This window comes from Portunus trituberculatus, chromosome 15, assembly GCF_017591435.1.
Source record: "Portunus trituberculatus isolate SZX2019 chromosome 15, ASM1759143v1, whole genome shotgun sequence".
In the NCBI taxonomy this organism is placed as follows: domain Eukaryota; kingdom Metazoa; phylum Arthropoda; class Malacostraca; order Decapoda; family Portunidae; genus Portunus; species Portunus trituberculatus.
Genome location: NC_059269.1, coordinates 19,332,950 through 19,344,381, shown reverse-complemented (window position 1 = coordinate 19,344,381; position 11,432 = coordinate 19,332,950). Strand labels below are relative to the sequence as shown.

General features: G+C 39.5%; 1 long non-coding RNA gene across 1 annotated transcript in view; it reads right to left on the bottom strand.

The window, feature by feature from the left end:
• Positions 1–3,132: 3,132 nt before the first annotated feature.
• The window catches only part of LOC123504093, a 33,730-nt gene continuing 25,430 nt past the window's right edge, over positions 3,133–11,432 (bottom strand). Inside the window, exon 3 of the long non-coding RNA XR_006674699.1 lies at positions 3,133–3,200. This is a non-coding gene — a long non-coding RNA (uncharacterized LOC123504093). The remainder of the gene's footprint in view (positions 3,201–11,432) is intronic.

Sequence of the window (11,432 nt, the reverse complement as noted above, 5' to 3'; positions counted from 1 at the left end):
TACCCCGGGCCACGCCGAGCTCTCCGGGACCTGAGTTGCGATCATTAAGACATCCGCGGACGGTGTATGTCATGCTGCCCTTTCAAGTCCCGCACATCAAAGCTCATGTCGGGATTTATTTCCATTGCCTCGTGTCGCTCGTATATATGAAATTGAAAGGACATACAGGAAAAAAGGAAATGACAGACACACACACACACACACACACACACACACACACACACACACACACACACACACACACACACACACACACACACACACACACACACACAGTTAAGTAAGATTACCCTTACCTCAATAAAAATGTAAGTTTTCTGTGTTACCACTGCGTCATAGATAAACCACCCATTATCATTATCATTATTATTATTGTTATTATTATCACTGTTATTATTATTATTATTATTATTATTATTATTATTATTATTATTATTATTATTGTTGTTATCCTTACTATTATTATCATTATTATTATTATTATTATTATTATTATTATTATTATTATTATTATTATTGTTGTTGTTATCCTTACTATTATTATCATTACTATCATTATTATTATTATCATTATTACTATTATCATTATTAATATCATTATTACCATTTTCCCACACATGCACACAATAACAGCAACAGGCGCAAGAGAGTGTGCGTGCATGAAGGTTACACATGTGGCAGCTCGCGTGAGGGGGCGCGGACCGCTGTCGTGACCACAGCTAACACAGCGACTGTCGTCAAGGGATGTGAGGACAGGAAGCCTTCCGGTGGGAGAATTGAAGACATTATGGAGACATTACACAAGGAGAATGAGAGAAAAGGTGATTTTTACTGCCACCTCTTAGGAACTGACGATAATAGTGGCGAAAACTTAAAATAAAAGAGAGAGAAAAAAAAAAGGTATCCAGGGAAGTTAAAAATGGAGGCAAAAACTTAACGCAGAGCAAACTCACACCTGATAGGAGTCAACAAACGCTTGCATATTTCAAACTCAGAAAAGTCTTTTAAAGTTTAAACAACGTAACAGGCGCTGGAATTATCGCGCTGCATGATCAGATTAGCTCACTCAGGCGAGCCGATGCGACACTGAACCAGTCCACACCATCATGGCCTGTGTGTGTGTGTGTGTGTGTGTGTAAGATTCCTAATATTTGGTTAATATCTGAACACTGATATCAAGACAAGGTAAGTTCTATGGGAAAGACATTTACTTGTAAATACTTGTGTTTAATTAGCGTTGTCACTTATAGGCTTAAAAGGTTCTAGTTCAGTTATCATTGTGTGAAACTGAGGGCGTCGATTTAATAAACTATCAACCTATCTATCTATTCATCTATGTATCTATCTATCTACCCGTTTTCCTATTTATATATCCATCTATCTATCCACTTTTCTGTCTATCTATCTATCCATCTATCTATCGAAGCATCTTTCTCTCTCTATGGCTCATATTAACCTAGTGTAAAACAAGATGAGATTTAATTGTTCTCACTTGCCTATATCTTTTACAGAACTTAGTGTATTTCTTTAGTCACGCTTCGCTTGGCCTATCGCTCTCTAGGTATGGCTAAGAGGTCAGTAATTCACACACTCCGGCCACTTTTGCCTTCCTAAATTCCGTATAAATTGCATTCGTCTCTCAGCGCCAGTCCTGTGATGTCGCAAAAGATTTTTCAAGTTCATATATATTTTTTCCCTCTCTCTTTTCCTCCTTTTTATCTCTCTACCTGAGGAACGGTTCTGCAAAATCACTGCGCTTTTCTGGAAACGGAAACTTTGGACGATTTTTTATACAAGTTAGGGACTGAAGAGAGCACAAACCCAAACGATAAAAAAAAACTTGGACATTAGCAAGATGAATAATGCAAAGAATTAATAAAGGCTTGGAAACATTCGCTGAACTTATAAGGGAAAGCTTTTTGCCTGTGTAAATTCACTTTAAATCGCATTCGTTTTTTCTACGCGCCCTGCCTGTGATGTCGGAAGAGAGTTTTTTTTAAGCCAGTAAATTTCCTTTTTCACCTTTTTTAACTGAGAAATGGCTCTGCAAAATCACAAAGCTTTTCTGGGAACTAGAAATTTTGAATATTTACCGAAGATTTGGACCTTAATAGAATCAATATAAAAGAAAAAATATATATATATGATAATTCTTTAATCAACTTAACGAAGAGATTCAATAATAGAACTCTAACAAAATTACGGTTACACAATTCCATTACAATAAGAAATTCATGTCAAGATATTGTAGACTCCTTTTACTTCATTTCGTGATTTTAAGGTGATGATTTCAAGCCACTTATTGGCTCATCTAATCTTTTGCTTTTGTCTGATTCTAGTCCTTAGCCAGGTCATTCCTTATACAAGAGAATCACTCGTGCAGATCTCTAAACTAGGTATAAGTAAGATGGTTTTAGACACCTAATAATATTAAGATTTTTTCAACTTGTAAACTTTTGCGACGTAATTTACAGCTAAAACTTTTTTCGGCGCCATTCCAGCCAGATTTAACCAATAAGTAATGTATAGGCAGCACTGCACGGAGGAGAGACCCACCATTACCATTGCCAGCAACCGTGACTGTTCTCTGATGGACTGTAATCTATGCAATAAATTTGTTAACGAATGTTGATGGGATTCATCGTCATGCCGCCACTACTGCTATCCCGCCACCGCCACGCCGCTGCCACTCAACCACAGATAATTGCATTGTTAAAGCATTAAGTAAGCATTACCATACTACCGCGCCATCACCAAGCAATGCAATCATTCCACTGTCACCCTCTCATCACCGTATCACTTAAGGACCCCCAGGAAGGAGCTACCCCATCCTCCAATCTCCCTTCCAAATTCCGAATCAGGAGCTACGTTAGGGTTTGGCTGAAATAAGTATTCTCTGTGCGTGTAACCATAAAATTCTGCAACAAATAAGGTTCTTCATATACTCGCCTTAGAGTCCGCTTGATCAGAGTTCGCTTCTTTGGAACCATAAGACGTTTCTTGACCAACTTTTCTTTATCCCACTCTCAATATCAGCATTCTTCCATGCAGTGAATGTATCAAAGCATTAGAAACCCGAAACAGCAGTAAATTAAAATCACAGAAATGGAAAACACAGTAAAATAATACCTAGCAAAGTTCTTACTCACGCTTCAGGAAAGGAGCGACGAGGACGGAGGACGTGGCGTTGTCGGGGTTACCTGTGAGAAGGAAGTGAAAGACATCAAGTTGTTCTAAGGCGCTACAAATAATCATATAAAAAAAATCTAATAATAGGTTCAGGAAGAACACAAGAGGTATCCAAACAAGGACTGAGCATGATCGATCTTTTCCCTTTAGAACTTCCTATTTCTCCAGCCACACCCTTCCTTACCGAATCTTTCAATGCCTTGCGCACAAACACAAATCTGAAATGTGATTGTTCTACTCGAAAATAAAGAAATTCTGCCATATATATGCGAAAGGTATAGAAGAGCACATACACGTGCTGAAAGCCAATATAACACAATCCTGGTGTATCTGAACTCCATACGGTGGAAAATAAAACAATGGGCAATTAACAGCAATATGCCAAGGCAGTGAATCAGTAAATAAGATTGACAGATCTGGCAGAAAGTCTGATGATCATGGAGGATACAAACAAGTGAACGGAAAAGCTATCTGAAAGACGCTGGTAAAAAAATTGTTGAAATAATAACTGAAGGAGCTTCCACTCTCTCTCTTCATATCAATGAGATTTCGACTGCCAGGAGTATAAAAACATGTGTATTTAGTGTGTTGTCATGAAAAAGTGCATTGTTTTGGACAAGCTATCAAAGGATATTTACATGTACTTTTTTTTCTCTTCCTCACTAACCTTAATGTTCTCCTTTCAAGATTATTAACAAGATCGCTCAGGAGTGTGGTGGATGGATGTGAGGCCGGCCGTTCCTCCCAGCAAGACGATATCGAGGATCTTTTTGAAAGCAGTCAAGCGAGGAAGATGGAATTCAATACAGATAAATGTCGAGTAATAAAATCACGTGGAGGAGGACGAAACTCGGGACGGATATAGAAAATGAGAGGAAAGGCAATTAGATAAAAGGGAAGGAAGAAAAAAAAAAGGTAAAATAATCAGCATAACTATCTTTCTCTCAAAATTAACTTTACTCTCATAAAAATTAAGATCCATTAACTATGTACACACGATCAATTATAAACCAAATCAGCGAGAACTTTGTCTGGCGAATTTTTTATTTTCCATACAAGAGAGAGACCTACCAAGGACAACAAAACACTAAAAAAAAAAGGCCCACTGAAACTGCAGGATCCCTAAAAATGTTAAAGGAATTAGCCAAAAGATAGGGACAAATGTCTTGAAACCTCCCTCTTAAAAGAAGTCAAGTTATAGGAAGAACCAGGAGCAGTAGGAAGAACCAGGAGCATATTCCTTTAGGTGATAGAGAGCAAGACTAGCCATGCCTTAAAACATTTCAGTTACGACATACCTTGCTCACTGATGGAAACTATCAAAAGCTCAAATTGCGATTGTGTAATGGGGTGTCCATATTTGAAGGTACATAAAAAAAATACACACGCACGCACGCACGCACGCGCACACACACACACACACACACACACACACTACAAACCCCGAAGGACAGACATCAACGAACATTCACTAGGTCTTTGCACGTATGTCTTGTATATAGTAGTATTAAGGAGCACCACCTAGCAAAAGGTTACTTAAACGTCTCCATGCTTCTGTGCCTTCATCCCAACCACTGTCGGGCAGGGAGCAGCTGAGGTAAGTAGTGGACACCTAGCCCCAGCAGACTTTGGACGCTTTGGCCGCCCACATGAAGGATATAAAGCAGCAAAACACGGTGGTAAAATTCCATCCCCATGACTGACATAATGCAAAATCTGTTGGTTGATAATTTTGATAGTTTTATCTGATTTATGTATATACTATACTGTTGTTTGCGTGTTGTAATTAACTTGTGTAATTAAGGGAGGAGCTATTATTTTTTTTAGCCAAATGACGGTAATATATTTTACATGTGAAGGAGGCTGGTTACAAAATACATAGAGAAAAGTTAAATTTATTGCGTCTTCTAAAAGAGTTTTTTAAAAAGAATAGCCCATTTAGTTTCGATGCCTTGGTAATCCCCTAGTTCAAGTCGTAGTAAGGAGAGAAACACAGGGAAAGACTTTTAAGCTTTACCAGTGAAAGGGGGAAGAGTGAAATGCATTAGTGAAGCGGACAGAATAAAGGTGTGAAGAATAGAAAATCATGTGCAGACATAGTAAGCAGAAAACAAGAGAGACAAACACTTTTAGATTTTACCAGTGAAAGAGATAAGAGAGTAAACGGCCTAACTCTTGCATTAGTGAAGTGTCCAGGATAAAGGTGAAAAAATAATATAATATCGTGTGCAGGAAGAAAGAGAGAAAAGATCAAGCCAGTAACCTGAGAAATGATGGAAGACACGGAGACGCAAGAGAGTGACCGGCAATACAATTAAATAAAAGAGAAGCAATTAATGAGACTCAATTAATACTCCTATGAACATTTCCGATATGAGTTACACCTCAACCATCTATTTATACGCTTTAATCGCACTAAAAGAACATAAGAACCACGATAATTCCTTTTACTACAGCGAAATAGCGCCATAAATATAATTACCGACACTACTACGATAACTACTATTACTACTAACACTTCCAGGTATTTGCGTAGTTATTAACCTACGCTTGCTTCCTCATCTCACTATCCAAAAAAAGATATCTCCTGGTTAGGTATTACCGCCTCAATTCCGTTCCCAGCAACCTCCTCATTAACTCACGTCCACAATGAACAAAAGCCACTGTGTCGATTAGAAATACTTCATATTCCTGCTAAGAGGAAGAGGTTACGCACGTCTGGTAGTCAAAGATTAGATTAGGGAGAGAAAAAAACATACTACTATATGCTCGTGTATGCGTGTGTTCCTTTCTACCAGTACGAAACATATTTTTGCTTACTTAAATGAAAACTTCCCACGATATCCTAAGCAAATAAGGGAATTAAATCCATACGGATATAAAGTGCGTATTCATTCGAAACCGGTCGAGATCTACCAGAAAACATTCATTTAATCCAGAAGTGAGCTGGTTGGGTTGTAAAATTTACCCCCAAATAAATTATTATTAAAGCAAGGTTCGGCTACTCACAATCCAAAAGCAAATAAGGGAACTAAAGCCATCTCACTTAGACCAGGTTTCCGTGTGTACAGCATTCCCACGCCAGCAAACAGTACTTAAACTAACTATCCAACTACCCAACTTCCGCATCCACAAAGTTCCCGAGTACATCGGAAGCAAATAAGAGCACAAAAGGACTAACACACTTAAACCCAACTTCCTCGCGCGCAAGACTTACATAGCGACGCCAGAAATTAAGTTAGAAAAAAAAAAGGTTTCTTGCAGTCTTGTAATTGGAAGGTAATCCGGGAAGGAGTAATACGTGTCCCTCGCTTGAAGCTCCCGTGAGTCAACCGCTCTGATGTTCATTTGCCAGGTCACCTAAAGGGAAAAGTAAGGAAAAAGAAGACAAAGCGAGACTGGACAAAAGATTGGACGCGTGATCACTACCTCCTCCCGAAACGTACACTGTTTATGGTTTTCTATTTCCTTGTTCTGATTTTCCATTCATTTTATTTTTTACTCTGTCATATTATTAAGCGACAATACTAACTAACATCCATTCCGTTTGTCTGTTTGTCTATAAGTGATAATATTATTACTACTACTACTACTATTCTATTTGACTACCACTTTATGTGTCTACAAATTATACTACTACTGTTATTATTACTATTCTGTCCGTCTGTCTGTTTGCTTATCTGTGTGCCTATCAGTCTAAGAATTACACTACTACTGCTACTACTACTACTCCTACACCTACTACTATTACTACTACTACTACTACTACTGTCAGTCTGTCTGCCTGACTCCTTCCTTTCTTTCCATTTTCCTTTTCATCAGCCAAGACTTCTGTTGGGTTAAGGCCTCCTGACCATCTTCTGCCATAAGTCGCCATACTCTCCTGTTTCAGCCAAGTTTTGCTACAAAGTTTCCAATCTCATCTCTCCACCTCCCGTTTGCCCATCCCTTTACCTAGTCAGGCTACCTTCCCTTAGGGTTCAAACAGCAGCTTTTGTTCTTATATCTCTTATCTTTTCATCTGCTCATTTCTTACCATTTATTCTACATGACAAAGTATTTAATAATTTCATTTTGTGACGTCTGATGTCTTAGTTTTTTGTTATCTAATCTTTCCAAAAGCGTTTCAGAAAACAAACTTCAAATTATCAAACTGAACAGCCTTTCATGTATCACTTAACTTCTCTTCTACTGACATACTAGTTTTCACTTAAATAGACGAACAAAACGCATTTGAAAAACACATTTGTAGTTACTATTTTTGCAGGAACAACAAGGTACCAACGTTACGTCATCCGTGTTAGGGTTTACGCCAGACTCCTGAGAAGGAGGCATCTGTTTCTCTCACACTCATAAGCTTATTGGTGTGTCCAGGCACTATGCTGAGGAAAGGTATAAACAAGGAAACACAATTATATCAACAGCTGTTTGGTAAGAGGAGGTACGATTTCAACTCTACCTCCGTGAACACTGCGACCTTTTCAAAAGAGCCCTATTCAGTGCCTTAACAAGTAAAGGACACACAACTCACCTGCTCCACTTTATAAGCACGATACAAAAGTTAAAAGTTCGAGAGTCCTTCAACTTGTTTTCAGGTTGGAAAAGTTTGATCTTGGCTCTGCAGGCCACGGCGTAGCAGCTTTAGCCTTGTCTACTGCTATATAGGCTGCTGTTGTACCTTCAACACTTAAGTGCACTCGACTTACATAGTTGTCAGTGAAAGCTTCTCATCAAGATACAAGTGCATATGGAAAAAAAACTTATATTACAAAGCAACACAATGAGTTCGAGCGGAAGCCAACTTTTTCTGTAAATGAAAACAAAACGAAAAGTAGTCACATTCTTTCTTCTTATGATCTGAGAATTGTCACTTATCATACTGACTGGAAAAAACTGTTTAATAAAAGTAGCGACGTAGAGAGTTTTCATCGCTGGCTAATTTCTAAACTTACTCTTCACTTGCTATCTGATAATCTTTTTTGCTACCATATTGACCCCAAAGAAAACTATGATAAGAATAGTGACACAGAATTTTGTTTTGATGAACAACGTGCTTCTCTAGTACGATCTGAATCTTTTATTATATGTACATACTGGAGGACATAGAGAGTGAAAAATAAATATCAAGGCATAAGCAGAAGCATTACATTTGACAAGGTTCATGGTTGCATTTAAATGTAGAGGATTACGTTGCTTCTAGTGTTCGGTGTTTTAGCCCTAAACCTGCCAGTGAAGGTGATGCATTTCTGACCGAGGTATTTCTATTTCCCAGCAGCACATACGCGAACACTGAGCAACTGCTACAACATTTCTGTGTTGCTTTGATCCACGAACTCTTCCAGTCTGAGAGGAAAGCAAAATGGGATACATTCTGAATCAAGTTGAAAGATGAAGGCATTTCCTTTCATCTTAATATCCGATTTTTTTCCTTACCCTTAATGTTAACTTGTATTTTTATACGCATGAAATGGATCTCTCTCTCTCTCTCTCTCTCTCTCTCTCTCTCTCTCTCTCTCTCTCTCTCTCTCTGTCTGTCTGTCTGTGTCTGTCTGTGTTTGTCTGTCTGTCTGTCTGTCTGTCTGTCTGACATGATAGGAATACGCTGGCTCTTCATGATGGCAGTCCTGTAAGATATCATAAGGAAACGTCAACACTTCACAGCACTACATCTCGCGAGGCATCACACCCGCGGCTTCAGTCAACAAGAGTATACCTGTAAGTACGTAAGTCCCTTAATTAAGTGTTGACCGTGTACTATGATTTGTTTTTCTATTAATATCAAATCAGCCTTCTTTCCGTTATCCTTAATTAATGCACTCGTATACATATATACAATATGGGTCAAGTTTCTCGTATCACTAATGGTTATAGAGTTTCAAGCATTCCGTATTGTTGCAGGTTAAACTCTGTTATTACTGCAAGTGTCTCTCTTGTACCACAGTGAGTCTAGATACGTAACACGAGTATGAAAGGAAATATAAATGAACACTAAATCCTGGTATTACTGCGTGTCATGTATCTTTTATGCCGAGTCTTGATACATAGCCGTGTCTTGATACATAACACAAGTAAGAAGTCAACTAAAAACAAGGGCTCATTAGCAACCTAGAACGCCTACCACTCGCAATTATCGTCAGTTTCCTTTTTTACAATACTCGTATGTATCAAAGTAAGTTTTGGTTCATAATTCGAATACGAAATGTAAGTAAATAACACCAAAACTCATTAATAACCTTCAGCTTGCCGAGAAAGTTAGCGATGGACACGAGCTGCCTTTTGCTTATCTTCCATGAAAAGGCTTGATATAAAACACCAGTACCAAGGCGATTAAAAAACAAGGCGCACTACTAACCTTCAACCATCAAAGAAACAAACAGATGGGAAAAAATGGTATGTTCCCGCTCCACACACTTCAGACCAGCCTATCCTGCCCATCTCTTTCGCCGCTACCACCACCACCACCACCACCACCACCACCGCACGCCACTTCCCCTCGCCCAGCAGTTACAACTCCTAGCAAATCCACATCTGCCTGTAATTGCGTGTAAGGTAACTGCTACACCTCCCCAGACGAACAAGTTTCCAAGCTGTATTTCACCTATTTGATCCTTGCAGCCCCGTCAATTTCGAACCCGATGTCTTCCACGTTACACTCCACCTACATCTCGCTACATCCCCGGAGTTCCCTTCTAAATAACATCTCGCGCTTCTACCGACGCCGCCAGCTGCACACCAACCTCCAGTTCCCTCCACCAATGACCCCCATTCCAGCTCCCTCCTGCTACTGACCCAAGTCCCAAGTTTAACCGAGCAAGGTACTTAACGTCACATCCTCTGGTAACTTATACTTCATTATCGCTAGGCCCGAGTTGTGAGGAAACAAAATAGCCTGGCAATGGGAGCAAATGTGGCAGAGACGTGGGAAGAGGAAGTAAAAGGTTATTTGTATTTCCCCGGGTAATTCCGTATGAGAAAGGCACTGCGCTCTATGATTAAACAGATTAAAGGTGCGTTCATATATACGCGCGTGTTTGTTTATGTCGAGCCGCTTTGATCCCTCGCGGGAAACTTATTATTCCTCCAGAAAGTCGACGTTCACTGTAGGGCGCGTCGCTCCGGGAACCAGGAAGCGTAGGTCTTACCTCTCTACCCATCGCGGTCAAGAGAGCAACTCCCGCCACTTTGCCAGGACACACTACAGCCGCGTTTCCTTAACCTTGTGGCATGAGACACAAATTCTTGAAATATATTAGCGGTAAACAAGGTGAACGGTGACCGCACAAGAAAAACACCAGTAAGAGACGCCGGTAGAAAATACCAGTAATAAAAATCATAATAAGGTAACCAGAGAGCAAACATTACTTCTATGTATACCACCAGCACTGGAAAGGCAGGACGCGCTAAAGGTCACGGAAAACCTGGAGCGGTGGAGAGAGATTGGCGAAAGATTTGTGGCAGCGAGTACTTAGGTCATTATTCAGAAACCTTTGCTCTCTCACCGCGGGTATTTTTCCAGATCACAGAGATGATTAGCAGGTTCTCAAGACGGTGGAAATCTTGTTAATCTGTCACTACCTAAAACAGTAAACGAGAGGTTCTTGAAGTGATGGAGATGTGACGCGTAAGTTTTTTTTTAAGAATATGATACAAAATGTTCTAGTTCATACCCGCTGTGTGTGTTCGTGGGTGATGAGAAGCGTGTTAGTGTGGGGATGACACTCGTGTGATCAATGGTACTTGTTCATTAGTGAGAAGAATCGTGGTTAATGAATGGAAGCGGAACAGTGGTTAATGAGTGTCAAGAGATATCAAGGAAGACATACGCGCTCGATAATGATAATAATGGTAATAATAATAATAATAATAATAATAATAATAATAATAATAATAATAATAATAATAATAATAATAACCAGGACAACAACAACAGCGGTAAAAGCGACAAATAATGTGTTCATTCACGTCCGCCTTTCATCATCATATACTTTCCACCCTTTCTCGCTCACACAAAGACGAATGATCTTTTTTTCTTCCCCCCCTCTCTCTCTCTCTCTCTCTCTCTCTCTCTCTCTCTCTCTCTCTCTGTCTCTCATCCTTTTCTCTTTTTCCTTCATTTTCTTTACTGCTTCCCTTACTTCCTCCCCTCCTTCCTTCCTTCCTTTCAGTCATTCTCTTCCCCTTTCCGGACACTTACGGTTGCCAATCAGTGACTTTTCTTTGCTCCACTTCCCCCTCGTGTTCTA